The sequence below is a fragment of the Rhinoraja longicauda genome, chromosome 2, assembly GCF_053455715.1.
Source record: "Rhinoraja longicauda isolate Sanriku21f chromosome 2, sRhiLon1.1, whole genome shotgun sequence".
Lineage (NCBI taxonomy): Eukaryota > Metazoa > Chordata > Chondrichthyes > Rajiformes > Arhynchobatidae > Rhinoraja > Rhinoraja longicauda.
The window spans coordinates 91,888,948-91,901,374 of record NC_135954.1 but is presented as its reverse complement, the minus strand read 5'-3'; the positions used below and the strand labels follow the sequence as shown (position 1 = coordinate 91,901,374).

The window sequence follows — 12,427 nt, the reverse complement described above, 5'->3', positions numbered from 1 at the left end:
AGGTGGTCCATGTTCACCACCATTGAATATAGGCCTAGAACTAGATTATGATTAGGATGATAAAATACTGAAAATTCGACATGATCTGCTTCTTTGCCTAGTTTTTATACAACAGAATATTATATCATGCTTTAATACAAACGGGATAACAGATTATAATTCTTAATTCCTATTGCTTACATTTTAGAATATTTATAACAGTAGTCATAACAGTCTGTGAGCACTCAGCAGCAAACTGTCAATGGGTATACGCAACTTTAAATATAGTTTCAAACACTAGTGCTCACAAGACTGAAACAACAGACAATCTTCAAACTGAAAATGTATGGTTGGACTTGTACAACATCAGCAATGGACTGAATTTTCAAAATAATCCCCAATTTCAATCTATCTGTCCCAGGTTTGCTAAGTCTTTTGACTAATGTTTCCACTCCAATGAAAAACTTGGACGCAAGACCAAAGAACAGGTCTTACATACTGACAGCAAGAGGTATGCGACTAACTCCAACATGTTCTCACACCTGAGATTTCCTATGTAGGGCATAGTCCTTCAGATTAGTTTCTTGTCATTAACAGTTGGGTGCAATAAAATTCTTTGTTCGTATGAAGCTCAGAGTAAATAGTATACGCATAACAATAGTAGAACAGTGCGAGGTTGTAATCCAAAGTAGTGCATTAAAAAAGTAAATGCAATGACAAAATAACTAAATGAGGTAGGTTAAGAGAAAATGTACACAGCAGCACCTTCGAGAAAGGGATGTGATAAAAGTGATTGGGCTATCCACCCCATCTATTCCTTCTTATAATTTTACTTACCTCTACATGTCACCAATCAGCTGCCTTTGCTCCAAAGAAAAAAAGATCCACCCTATCCAATCTCTCCTTATAACAAAAGCTCTCCAATCCAGGCAACATCTTAATCAACCTTTTCTGCACTTTCCTGGAATGGGGCTGTCCGAACTGCACACAGTTCCAAGTGCATCCTAAGCAAAGTTTTGTACAGGTTACCCCAACTCTTAATACCCAACACTGACGAATAGCAAGCATGCCATACGTCTTCACCACCTTGTCTACCTTGTTTTGTCTACATTAGGGGACTATGCACTTGTACCCCAAGATCTCTGTGTTCCATAACACTACCCATAATGAAACATTTAGCAATAACCTTCATTTTTAGTTCAATCCTCCTAGCTTCCTGATTGTCTAACTAAATATTCTTAAGACAAATTCTCATACAAATCTTCGTTATTTGCATTACATTTTTGTTGTATAAAATCTATGCAACATTTTAAAATTTAGTTTTACTTTTCTTTATTCTTGTGCTTTAAGCATTATCGCACCATATAAATATAATGATGGTGGAAAGATGCATGACAGGTTGCTACTTTACCCATTACCTACTTCACTGCCTCGATTTTGCATTTTGGTCATTTAGAGGAAAGCCAAGATAAAACTTATATTAACTACATCAAGCTTTTTCCTAATACGAGCAAAATGAAAGTGTAAAATTGCCAGCACAGACTGACATAGACACAGCCGGTACCACTCGCAATAAACAGTTTCAATTCATTTCACCTTATATTAGGGAAAGGTCCGATGCAGTTCATCTAAGTATTATCTTAACTTTCCTGTTTTAAAATGGATCCAGTTCCCTAACCAACTCACCCCCGTCCCCACCCATATCAAAGCTCACTTTTTGTTCTTTATTATCAGAAATGCCACCAACTGATGCTTTGTGGATGTGGATGAATATACAGAACTAAAGGTCATCTGCTCCAGTGATGTGAGCAGTCAGTTCAAGTGCCGCTTTCAATTTGCACTGATCCAAAATGCTGTCAGTAAAACGTATAAATAAGAAGGCAGTAATGTATACTTTAACACTGTCTGGAGTTCATGACCTTGGCTAAAAAAAAAATGCATTTAAAATGTATTAAGGTCATTGCCAATGCCATAACCCAAACTATAGTTTAAAGTTTTAAAAAGCAAATATTCAACATCTACTAAAATCAGAAAAATAAAAATGAATAAAAAGTACGTACAAACTCAAATATGTGCACTCTAGCATTTAAAAACAGTTGCTAAAACAATATCTGTCTTAACTATATTTAAGGTTTTATGGAGTCATACTTTCCACATTCTTCCAGTTCTATTCTGGCTGAAATCTTTCCCTCCATGGATGAGAAACAGCCGACAGATTCCAATGAACTTCCTCTTATTCTTCTTTGGCTTAATGTCAACTTCATGCAAATAAATGTTCATTCCAAAAAGGAGGGTTTTTTTTTAACAGTCCAACTATATTGAAAGCAAAAACAATCTCCTTTAAATTCCATTTTCAAGCGCTGAATTGCTCCAAATTTGAACAGATTTGGAAAAAAACCAGAATCACCATCTCAGGGCACGCTTTACAAGGAGCTCAACTCATGGGGGAGCTGATTCACGGATGTGAATAGTTTAGTAACATCTGCTCATATCTGCAATGTCCGGACACTCGTGGAATCTCACGCAACCATAGGAAAATATTTCTGGCTATGAAACAAAACTACAATATTGCACACAACTAGAACGCGTAGAAATTAAACCTGATACATCAGCAGAGTATTCAAATTGATTTCTTCAGAACATATAATAATTCTGTTCAGTGTTTTTATAATCTCAAGCAGGAAAGCATACAGTTCATACAGCAGAGACAACTTGATTTTGCTGAGGAGGGAACTGCGATGTATTACAACACACATGCAAAATGCAAAGAGTTGTTGATCACTGACAGGCTGTCAGATGAACCTCACAGTAAAACTAAATTAGATAAATTATTTAACAGTTCCTTCTCCCCTAAAAAAGGAAAGTACAGCAGCCGTATCGTTTCTCCCCTTCCTATTCTAACAGCCATTTCTGCAGGGGTTGGTCGCCACTTGTGTTGGCAGTCATCCAGTACTGCACCCAAGTGACGGTATCAAGTTAGCACAAACTGTGAATGTTCCCAACTCAGTCAACAATTAGAATTACTGCAACCAACCCTGATCGAGCCAGCACATCCATTTTCCAGCTGGGGATTACAAACAGCAATCAGACACAGGAAGTCTGGCTATTTTTTAAACTTTTTTCCAACTGCCAATCTGTACCCGTATTTGTTTATACAATAGGTTATTCCTCTTTAGTTTGTTCTGATAATGAAAGTTTGCTGTTAAGTGTTTTCCAAATTGTGAATATCAGTTGTCAATGCCAATCTTTTAATCATTTGTCTACTGGTTCTAGACAGATAATAAAAACATCAGCGCTCAGCTACTTAGGCACATCAAAGTAGTCAAATTTCAAGTTCAAAGCTCAGGAATTCCAGAAGTTCCTGTGTTAAAATCCTTTACATTGCCTACATTTCCTGTTTGGATCATTGCAAAAATTGGGGATAGAATGTGGATAATTGTTTGATCATTGAAGAAATTTGTATGATTTCTTACCATGTAAGGAAGACATATGTAGTTAATTTGGCACTTTAATTATGTAAATCAATACAAATTTTACATTTCGTTATGTTCACAGAATAGTTGTACCATTAAAGAATGCTTTTGGTCTGTAAAATCCATATGACAGCAATCTAGCTAGTCCCCACTTCCCTGCTTGATCACCATAGCCTTGCAAATTATTTTAAGCCACTTATCAACTTTCCTTTAAATACTTCAATTGAATCTGCCTTCATTACCTGTTTCTAGCAGTGATTTTACACTATCCACCACTGGTACAACATAAAGGTTCAAAGGCCAGTTTATTGTCACGTGTACCAATTAAGGTACAGTGAAACTCGAATTACCATACAGTCATACCAAAATATACCATACAAAGAACAGCACAGAAAAGGCCCTTCAGCCCATGATATCCACGCAATAATGCCAATCTAAACTAATCTCATTTAATTTTACAAGACCCACATGCTTCTATTCCTTAGCTGTTTTGTTTCTAAATGCCTGTCTAAATCTTAAACATTGCTTTGTATCTGCTTCGACCTTTTATCCTGGCAGCGCATTCCAGGTGCCTACCACCCTCCTTCATAAATCTTGACTGGAGTTTCCCCCTCTCACCTCAAGTCAATACCCACTAGTATTTAACATTTTCATCGTTGCAAATCAATGCCTCTCATTAAATGACTTTAAACTAGTTTCATGTCTAACAGCCTGGTCCAAATGAAAGTCATCAACCTGAAATGTTATGTTTCTTTCTCCGCAAATCGCAAATGACTATTGAGTATTTGCAACAAATTCAAATTTCTCGTTCAAAACTAATTAATTTGCGAGAGGCCTTGGTATGTCCTAAGGAAGCTAAAAAACCATCTTAAACGTGTTCCAAGGCTTGGATGGATGTGCCTGGAATAATGTCAACTACATATTCAATCACTCTGCCGTCTGCTCAAAACAACATAAGAATCAAGTTCTCCTCAGCATGTCCAGCTTGACGCCTGTAATCATAGCTGATCACAATACTGCAAAAAATATTCTATTACCCTTTTCTGTTAATTTTCTTTTAAAACAGGTATCAGTTTTAAAAGAATATGATGATTTGCCGTTTTATTGACTGGCCTAATGGTAAGTTGCGTTGAACTAACATGTCCCAAGCTTTCTATTGATGTATTCTGACAAATGTTCAGTAACCATTATGATGGTATTCAATTGGTCAGGTGCAAGAGTTTGCTCACATTCTACTGAAAAATAAAACTAACAACAAAGCAATAACATTTTGGAGGCATTATAACAAGACATAGTTGCACATTAAATTATACTGTTATATTTTAGAAGCACAGGAAATACAAGAATCATTGTTTTTTTCCTATGCCTTATATCTTATAAAGCGAAGACAGCTGGAATTCCACAATGTATAGTCAGATTTTTCCACTCGAGTGTGTATGACATAACTAAGCAGTCATGCTAATCATAACAGAAGTCAACACAAAGTATCCAAGACCTAATTTTATGATTTACTTTCACCCAATAAATATAACAATCCTTTGATATTAAGATTTTATTTTCCCCGTATATTTTGCTCTACATTTCAAATTATGATATGAAACTCCAAATCTTAGCTCAAGGATGAAGTAGGTGAACAGTAATGCAATGATAATTGCATTATAGGTATTATAGGTATTATAGATAATTGTAGGTCCTCATGACCTACAAAGCCCTCCATAACCTGGCCCCATCCTACCTGACCGACCTCCTCCACAGGCACACTCCCACCTGCACCCTCCGCTCTGCTGCTGCCAATCTCCTATCCCCCTCAGATCCTGGGGGGACAGGGCTTTCTCCATCGCTGCTCCCACCCTATGGAACTCACTACCCCAAACCGTCAGTGACTCCTCCACACTCACTACATTCAAAACATCACTGAAGTCTCACCTGTTCAGTACTGCCTTCAACCACTGAAGGTCACCTCACCTTCTGTCTCCTTTCTCTGTTCGTTTACTTATTTATCTATTTATTCACTTCCCTATGTTCTCTAAATCCCTGTAAAGCGTCTTTGAGTATATGAAAAGCGCTATATAAATGTAATGCATTATTATTATTATTATTATAAAAAGACACAAAAAGCTGGAGTAACTCAGCGGGACAAGCAGCATCTCTGGAGAGGAATGGGTGATATTCCGGGTCGAGACCCCCCTCTTCAGACACGAAACGTCACCCATTCCTTCCCTCCAGAGATGCTGCCTGGCCCACTGAGTTACTCCAGCTTTTTGTGTCTATCTGCGGTTTAAACCAGCATCTGCAGTTCGTTCCTACACAATGATAAAAAGGCATCTAGATCAGCACTTTCAAAACCATTAGTTCCACTCCAATGTTTGTTGCAAATGCTTTTTAGACAGACATTTAAATAGGCAAGGCAATCCTAATGCAAACAAATGGAATTAGAGATACTGGCAAGAAAATCAATTAGGATGTGGTGGGCCAAGGAGTCTATTTCTATGCTGTCCAACTCTATGGCAATGACCCACACTCTAGCCCCAGGCTTGGGTTGTGCATGTGCAGGTAGTAGCCTGGAGCTTTGCTGAAGTGAGAGATTTTCAAGGGGGTGAATTATGACATCCCAAGGCAGAATGAGCAGCCATTGGTGCAGGGGAGGGATGGGAATTGAGTGGGAGTGTGCAGAAAGGAAAGAATGGAAAGAGAAAACAAGGAAAATGGGAGACTGGAAGAGTCTGAGGGGCGATGGGGTAATAAGGTTAGGAATGTGAGTAAGAGTATGTTTGCATGTAAGTGTGTGTATGTATGCACTGGCAAGTGTACACTCATTAGTGTGGGATTAGCAAAGGTCCGTTTGCAAGAGTGTACTGCTGCCTTGAAAGAAAAGACTTGACATAAAATGTTACTGTACTTTTACAAACCAACATTATTTATCCATAATGTCTGCAGCTTTCAATTAGATGATGCTTTCATATACTAAATTGAATATATTAATGATATATTGTCAGTACAATTCATTAATTCATTTTTATATTCATTTATTGGGATCCAGAACTGCTGGAAAGGCCAACATTTAATAGAATGTAAAACTATGCAGGACAGTAAAAGGCCTTTCAGCCTACCATGTCTAAATCATCTTACTTATTCCAACGACTGCACATTGTTGCATTCCTCTATTCCCTGGAGCAAAAAAAAAAAGCTGCTGGTGGGACACCAGGTTGAACAGCATCTGTAGGAAAAAAGGAATTGTCAACATCTTGGATTGGGTCCCAGTATCGGGATCTCAACCTCTCCCTCCATTTTCTGCCTATTCAAGTCTGTTTTAAACAAGGCTATTATATCTGCTTCTACCACCTCCCCTTATAGAACATTCCAGGTACCTAAGTATACAAAAACACCTACTTGTTTATAAAACTTGCCTTAAAAATACCCTGTCTATACCTCTCATAATTTTATAACTTCGATCAGGTTTCCCCTCAGCCGTTCCGGAGAATGCAATCCAAGTTTGTCCAACCTCTCCTTATAGTTAACACATTCCAATCTAGATGAATTTCCTCTGCACTTTCACCAAAACCTCCATATTCTTCCTATAGCATGGCGACTAGAACTGAACTCACTACTCCAAATGTGTCCTAGGCAAAACTTTATACTGCTGAAACAGATGTTATTGGAATCGGAAACAAAAAATGAACTACTGGAGGAATTCTGCAGGTCAAGCAACATCTGTGAAGACACAGGGATGATCAAAAATTTTGGTCGAGACATTGCATCAGGATTCACAACTGCAACATGACTTCCCAACTTTTACAGTCAACACCATGATGAAATGAGGCATGCCAAGCACCTTGCTTGCCACCCTATCCCTTTTTTACCACCCGCTCCAATTGTGTTATCACTTTGATGATGGACTTGCAAGCCAAAAACCCTTTTATGTAAATGCTCCTAGGTGTTCTGCCATTGAGTAAGCAGACATTCCCCAACTTACACATTAGATTTTGCGCAAGTCAGAATCGCCTTGAATAGCTAGAAACAAAGATGTGCAAGAAGTGCAGGTGCCGACGAGAAGAAGCAGTAGCTGGTGAGAGGGGAGGAACCTCCATAGTGACCGAGTATGTCCTGTCGGTGCAGGCAGCCTGAAGAAAGTGCTGTCAGACAGGGGCATGAGCCGCAACAACAGCCGGGTCAATCATACATTGCAGCAGCTAGTGAAGAAGGCCTCGCTGGTGCACCTTGTGGAAGATGTCGACAACTCGGCTGGGCGTTGCTCTTCACTGCCTCCCTCGTTCTCGCTCACCTTTCCAGTCTTGCACTGAGTCCGGGGGTCACTTTTATATCTATGAAGCAGGCGGGAAGCCCTCGCCATCCTTTCGTTGCAATAACACAGGTCATTCAGGAAACTGAACCACCTATTGTGAATTGTTTACATTGCCCTCCATAATGTTTGGGACAAAGACCCATCATTTATTTATTTGCCTCTGTACTCCACAATTTGGGATTTGTAATAGAAAAAAAAATCACATGTGGTTAAAGTGCACATTGTCAGATTTTAATAAATGCCATTTTCATACATTTTGGTTTCACCATGTAGAAATAACAGCAGTGTTTATACATAGTCCCCTCATTTCAGGGCACCATAATATTTGGGACACAGCAATGTTATGCAAATGAAAGTAGTCATGTTCAGTATTTTGTTGCATTTCCTTTGCATGCAATGACTGCTTGAAGTCTGCAATTCATGGACATCACCAGTTGCTGGGTGTCTTCTCTGGTGATTATCTGCCAGACATCTTTAGCTTATGCTTGTTTTGGGGCCTAGTCCCCTTCCGTTTTCTCTTCAGCATATAAAAGGCATGCTCAATTGGGTTCAGATCGGGTGATTGACTTGGCCACTCAAGAATTGACCATTTTTTAGCTTTGAAAAACTGTTGCGTTAGCAATATGTTTGGGATTATTTGGGAACATCCACCGTGTGATGCCGCGATGGCAGCCTCACCTACAGTCTGTCTGACCTTTTTGTTCTTTTTTTGTTATTTTGGTGAGTTCACTTGCTGGGCCCGGCAGCCGCGCCTGCGCAGTTGGGGGATTCTCTTACTTTGCCGGCGATGCGATTATTTTCCGGATCGTATCTCCGGTCGCTCTGCGGCCTAACACCATGGAGCTGGAGGCCTTGCCTGGGACTGACTTTGAGCACCACCACGGGGCGTGGATTTACCATCTGAGCGTGCAATTTCTTGCCTGGATCGATGCTCTAACCTCGGCCTGCGGACTTTAAGGTCAAAGAGCTCACAGCCTCTGGTGGAGACCGGTAGGGAAGCTCCAAGCTGCACGAGGTTCGACTGGTCCCGATCCGGGGTAGATCAACGGCATGGAGGAGCTGAGATTCCCCCCTGATGCAGGAGCTTGATCGCCACGACGAGGAAGGCCCGCCACCGGCTATGGAAGTCAAGATCATCCCATCAACAGAAGGTTAGAGGCCCCCGACCGCTGGAGGACAAAGAAGGGAGAGATTGAACTTTTTTTCGCCTTCCATCACAGTGAGGAATGTGGAGGAGTCACTGTGGTGAATGTTCATGTTAAAATGTATTTTGTATATCCAGTTGCTTTTTATTGTTATGATTGTATGGCAAATGAAATTCCTCGTATGTTGCAAAACATATTTGGCTAATAAAGTATGATTGTGATTGTCTTGCTGTAGAATGGACCGCTGGCCAATGAGTTTTGAGGCATTTGTTTGAACTTGAGCAGATAGGATGTGTTTATACATTTCAGAATTCATTATGCTACTACCATCAGCAGTTGTATCATCAATGAAGATAAGTGAAGCAGTAGCTTCAGCAGCCATACATGCCCAGGCCATAACACCCCCACCACCGTGTTTCACAGATGAGGTGGTATGCTTTGGACCTTGGGCAGTTCCTTCTCTCCTCCATACTTTGCACTTGACATCATTCTGATATAAGTTAATCTTCATCTCATCTGTCCACAAGATCTTTTTCCAGAATTGTGGTTGCTCTTTTAAGTACTTCTTGGCAAACTGTAACCTGGCCATTCTATTTTTGCTGCTAACCAGTGGTTTGCATCTTGTGGTGTAGCCTCTGTATTTCTGTTCATTAAGTTTTCTGCGGACAGTGGTCATTGACAAATCCACACCTGACTCCTGAAGAGTGTTTCTGATCTGTCGGACATGTGTTTGGGGATTTTTCTTTATTAGAAGAGAGAATTCTTCTGTCGTCAACTGTGGAGGTCTTCCTTGGCCTGCCAGTCCATTTGCGATTAGTAAGCTCACCAGTGCTCTCTTTCTTCTTAATGATGTTCCAAGCCTAAGGTAAGCCTAAGGTTTGGCTGATGTCTCCAACAGTTTTATTCTTGTTTCTCAGTCTCATAATGGCTTCTTTGACTTTCATTGGCACAACTTTGGTCCTCATGTTGATAAACAGCAATAAAAGTTTCCAGAGGTGATGGAAAGACTGGAGGAAAGACTAGGTGCTGAGAGTTTTCTTATACGTGCATTAAGGAGGCAATTAAACACACCTGAGCAATTACAAACACCTGTGAAGCCATGTGTCCCAAACATTATGGTGCCCTGAAATGGGGGACTATGTATAAACACGGCTGTAATTTCCTCATGCTGAAACCAAAATGTATAAAAATGGCCTTTAATAAAATCTGATAATGTGCACTTTAACCACATGTGATTTTTTTATATTACAAATCTCAAATTGTGGAGTACAGACGCAAATAAATAAATGATGGGTCTTTGTCCCAAACATTATGGAGGGCACTGTAAGTGCAAGTTTAAGTAATTTGCCTATTATTACGTAATTATTACGAGTTGGTGGTGGACTTTAGGAGAAGAGGAACACCCCTGTCCCCTGTCTCCATCAATGGTGTGGATGTCTAGTTTACGAGGGAGTACAAATACCTTGGAGTGTATCTGGACAGTAAACTGGACTGGTCCAGGAACACCGAGGCCCTGTGCAAGAAGGGACAGAGCCGGCTGTACTTTTTGAGGGCTCCGTTCCTTCAATGTCTGCAGTAAGATGCTAATATTCTACCAGTGGTAACCAGTGCCATCTTTATCGCTGCCTTATGCTGGGGCAGCAGGGCAAAAGCTGCCAACGCCAATAGGATCAACAAACTCATCAGGAAGGCTGACTCCGTCAGTATCATGGGATAGACCCCATCATGCCCGGTGGACATTCATTGGCCTATAATTCCCTTGATTCTCTCTACGTAAAGGAACAACATTAGTTACTCTTGCTAGACAATGCACAAAGATCTTTGTCAAGGCTTCTGCAATCTAGTCTCTTGCCTTTTTCAATAACGTGGAATAGGTCTCATCAGGTCAAGATGATTTATTCACTTTAATGCTCTTCAAGAATTCCAACACCTCCATCTTCTTAATCTTAAACAACCCTTGCTTATTTGTATTCTCCACACTGATATCACTGTCCACCATATCCTTCGCCTCGGTGAAAATAGATGCAAAGTACTCATTTCGTACCTCATCTACATCCCCAGAATCCAAGCACAATTTCCCTCCTTTAAAGTTGTGAATATTTGAAGTGATCTTATTGTTTCCTCTGAATGACATATTATGAAGAGTTTAAAGAGGCTCTGCATGATTAAAAAATGCATTGTACTAACAATTACTGTATGGAAGGGATAGTTCAAATCAGATATTAATTTTTTCTCATTGGTTAGTGATAAACATCTATGCCTAAGAATTAGTTTTAGCAAAGCTTCCTGGATTGAATAATACAAAAGTAAAAGTTCTGACAAAGGGTTTTGACCTGAAACGTTAATTCTGTTTCTCTTTCCACAGATGCACATGACCTGCTGAGTCTTTTTTATTTTAGATTTCCAGTTTGTTTGACTTTCAAAAGTAAAAGCAAGTTTGGTTTGGAGCGGCTCCCACAAAAAAAAATGAAGAACAAAATTTGAAACTGACAGGAAATCACACTGATGTGATTTACTATAAACTCAGGATAACCCTGGCTTATCATTGTCATTCTTTGCCTACTTTGCAATTTCCCAAGGTGCTGCACTTGCTCTGCAGGAAATTGCTGCTATACGCCATTGTCAGACTTGCAGGTACCACTTATGAGTAGTTTCAAAGAACTACCATAATGCTAATCATTTGTGCATGAGCCAATGTCACCTGTGAGCCAATTCTGAAAACAACATTCAGAGAAATAATTGTGAGAAATCTCAATTGAATTAAATCTCAGTTTGTAAGAAAGGAAAAGAAGATTTCAAAGTGCTTTCTGGAATAAGTTACATTTGGAAATTGCATAGAAACGTAATGATTCACAGGGGACATGTACAAAGAAAATAGCAATTTCAGGAAAATGTTCATTATATCCAAATATTCAATAAAAGCAATAGATATAAGGTAGACACAAAGTGATGGAGAACTCAGCGGGACAGGCAGCATCTCTGGAGAGAAGGAATGGGTGATGTTTTGGGCCGAGACCCTTCTTCAGTCTGAAGAATGTTCGATTTAAACCAGCATCTGCAGTTCTTTCCTACCCATCCTATGCTTTTAAAAGAGATTTTTTCTAAATGCAAGTAAGCAAAGATTGAAACTTATTGCACCACTTCGGAGTGAGCATGATAAGCTAGATAATTTCACTTACGTCTCTCAATTCCTCACATAGATGATTTAAAAAATTTAAATGTTTGGAGATACTTAAATAGTTTTGTGTTGGAAGGAACTGCAGATGCTGCTTTAAACCAAAGATAGACAAAATGCTGGAGTAACTCAGCGGGACAGGCAGCATCTCTGGAGTGAAGGAATGGGTGACTTTTCCGATCGAGACTCTTATTCAGATTGATGTCAGGGGAGAGGGAGATACATAGATGTGTCAGGTGTGAAAATAGAACAAAGGGAATGGAGATCAAGGAACATGTAGAATAGATCATTGTTAGCTGGGAGAAGGTAACAACAACTCAAACATGGATAAAATGTAGTCGGAGACAGTAAC

The 12,427-nt window shown here is 39.7% G+C and overlaps 1 protein-coding gene across 4 annotated transcripts in view; it reads right to left on the bottom strand.

Moving 5' to 3' along the window:
* Nucleotides 1–12,427, bottom strand: part of gjc2 (gap junction protein gamma 2) — an 86,077-nt gene that overhangs the window by 40,007 nt on the left and 33,643 nt on the right. For 2 of the 4 annotated variants that reach the window (XM_078424085.1, XM_078424090.1), the window contains one exon: nucleotides 6,582–6,669. The exons of 1 other annotated variant lie outside the window; for it this stretch is intronic. The gene's annotated coding sequence lies outside the window, so the exon portion shown is untranslated. Of the gene's footprint in view, nucleotides 1–1,693; nucleotides 1,802–6,581; nucleotides 6,670–12,427 lie in introns of those variants that run through there. One more of the 4 variants, XM_078424099.1, reaches the window with a different exon arrangement.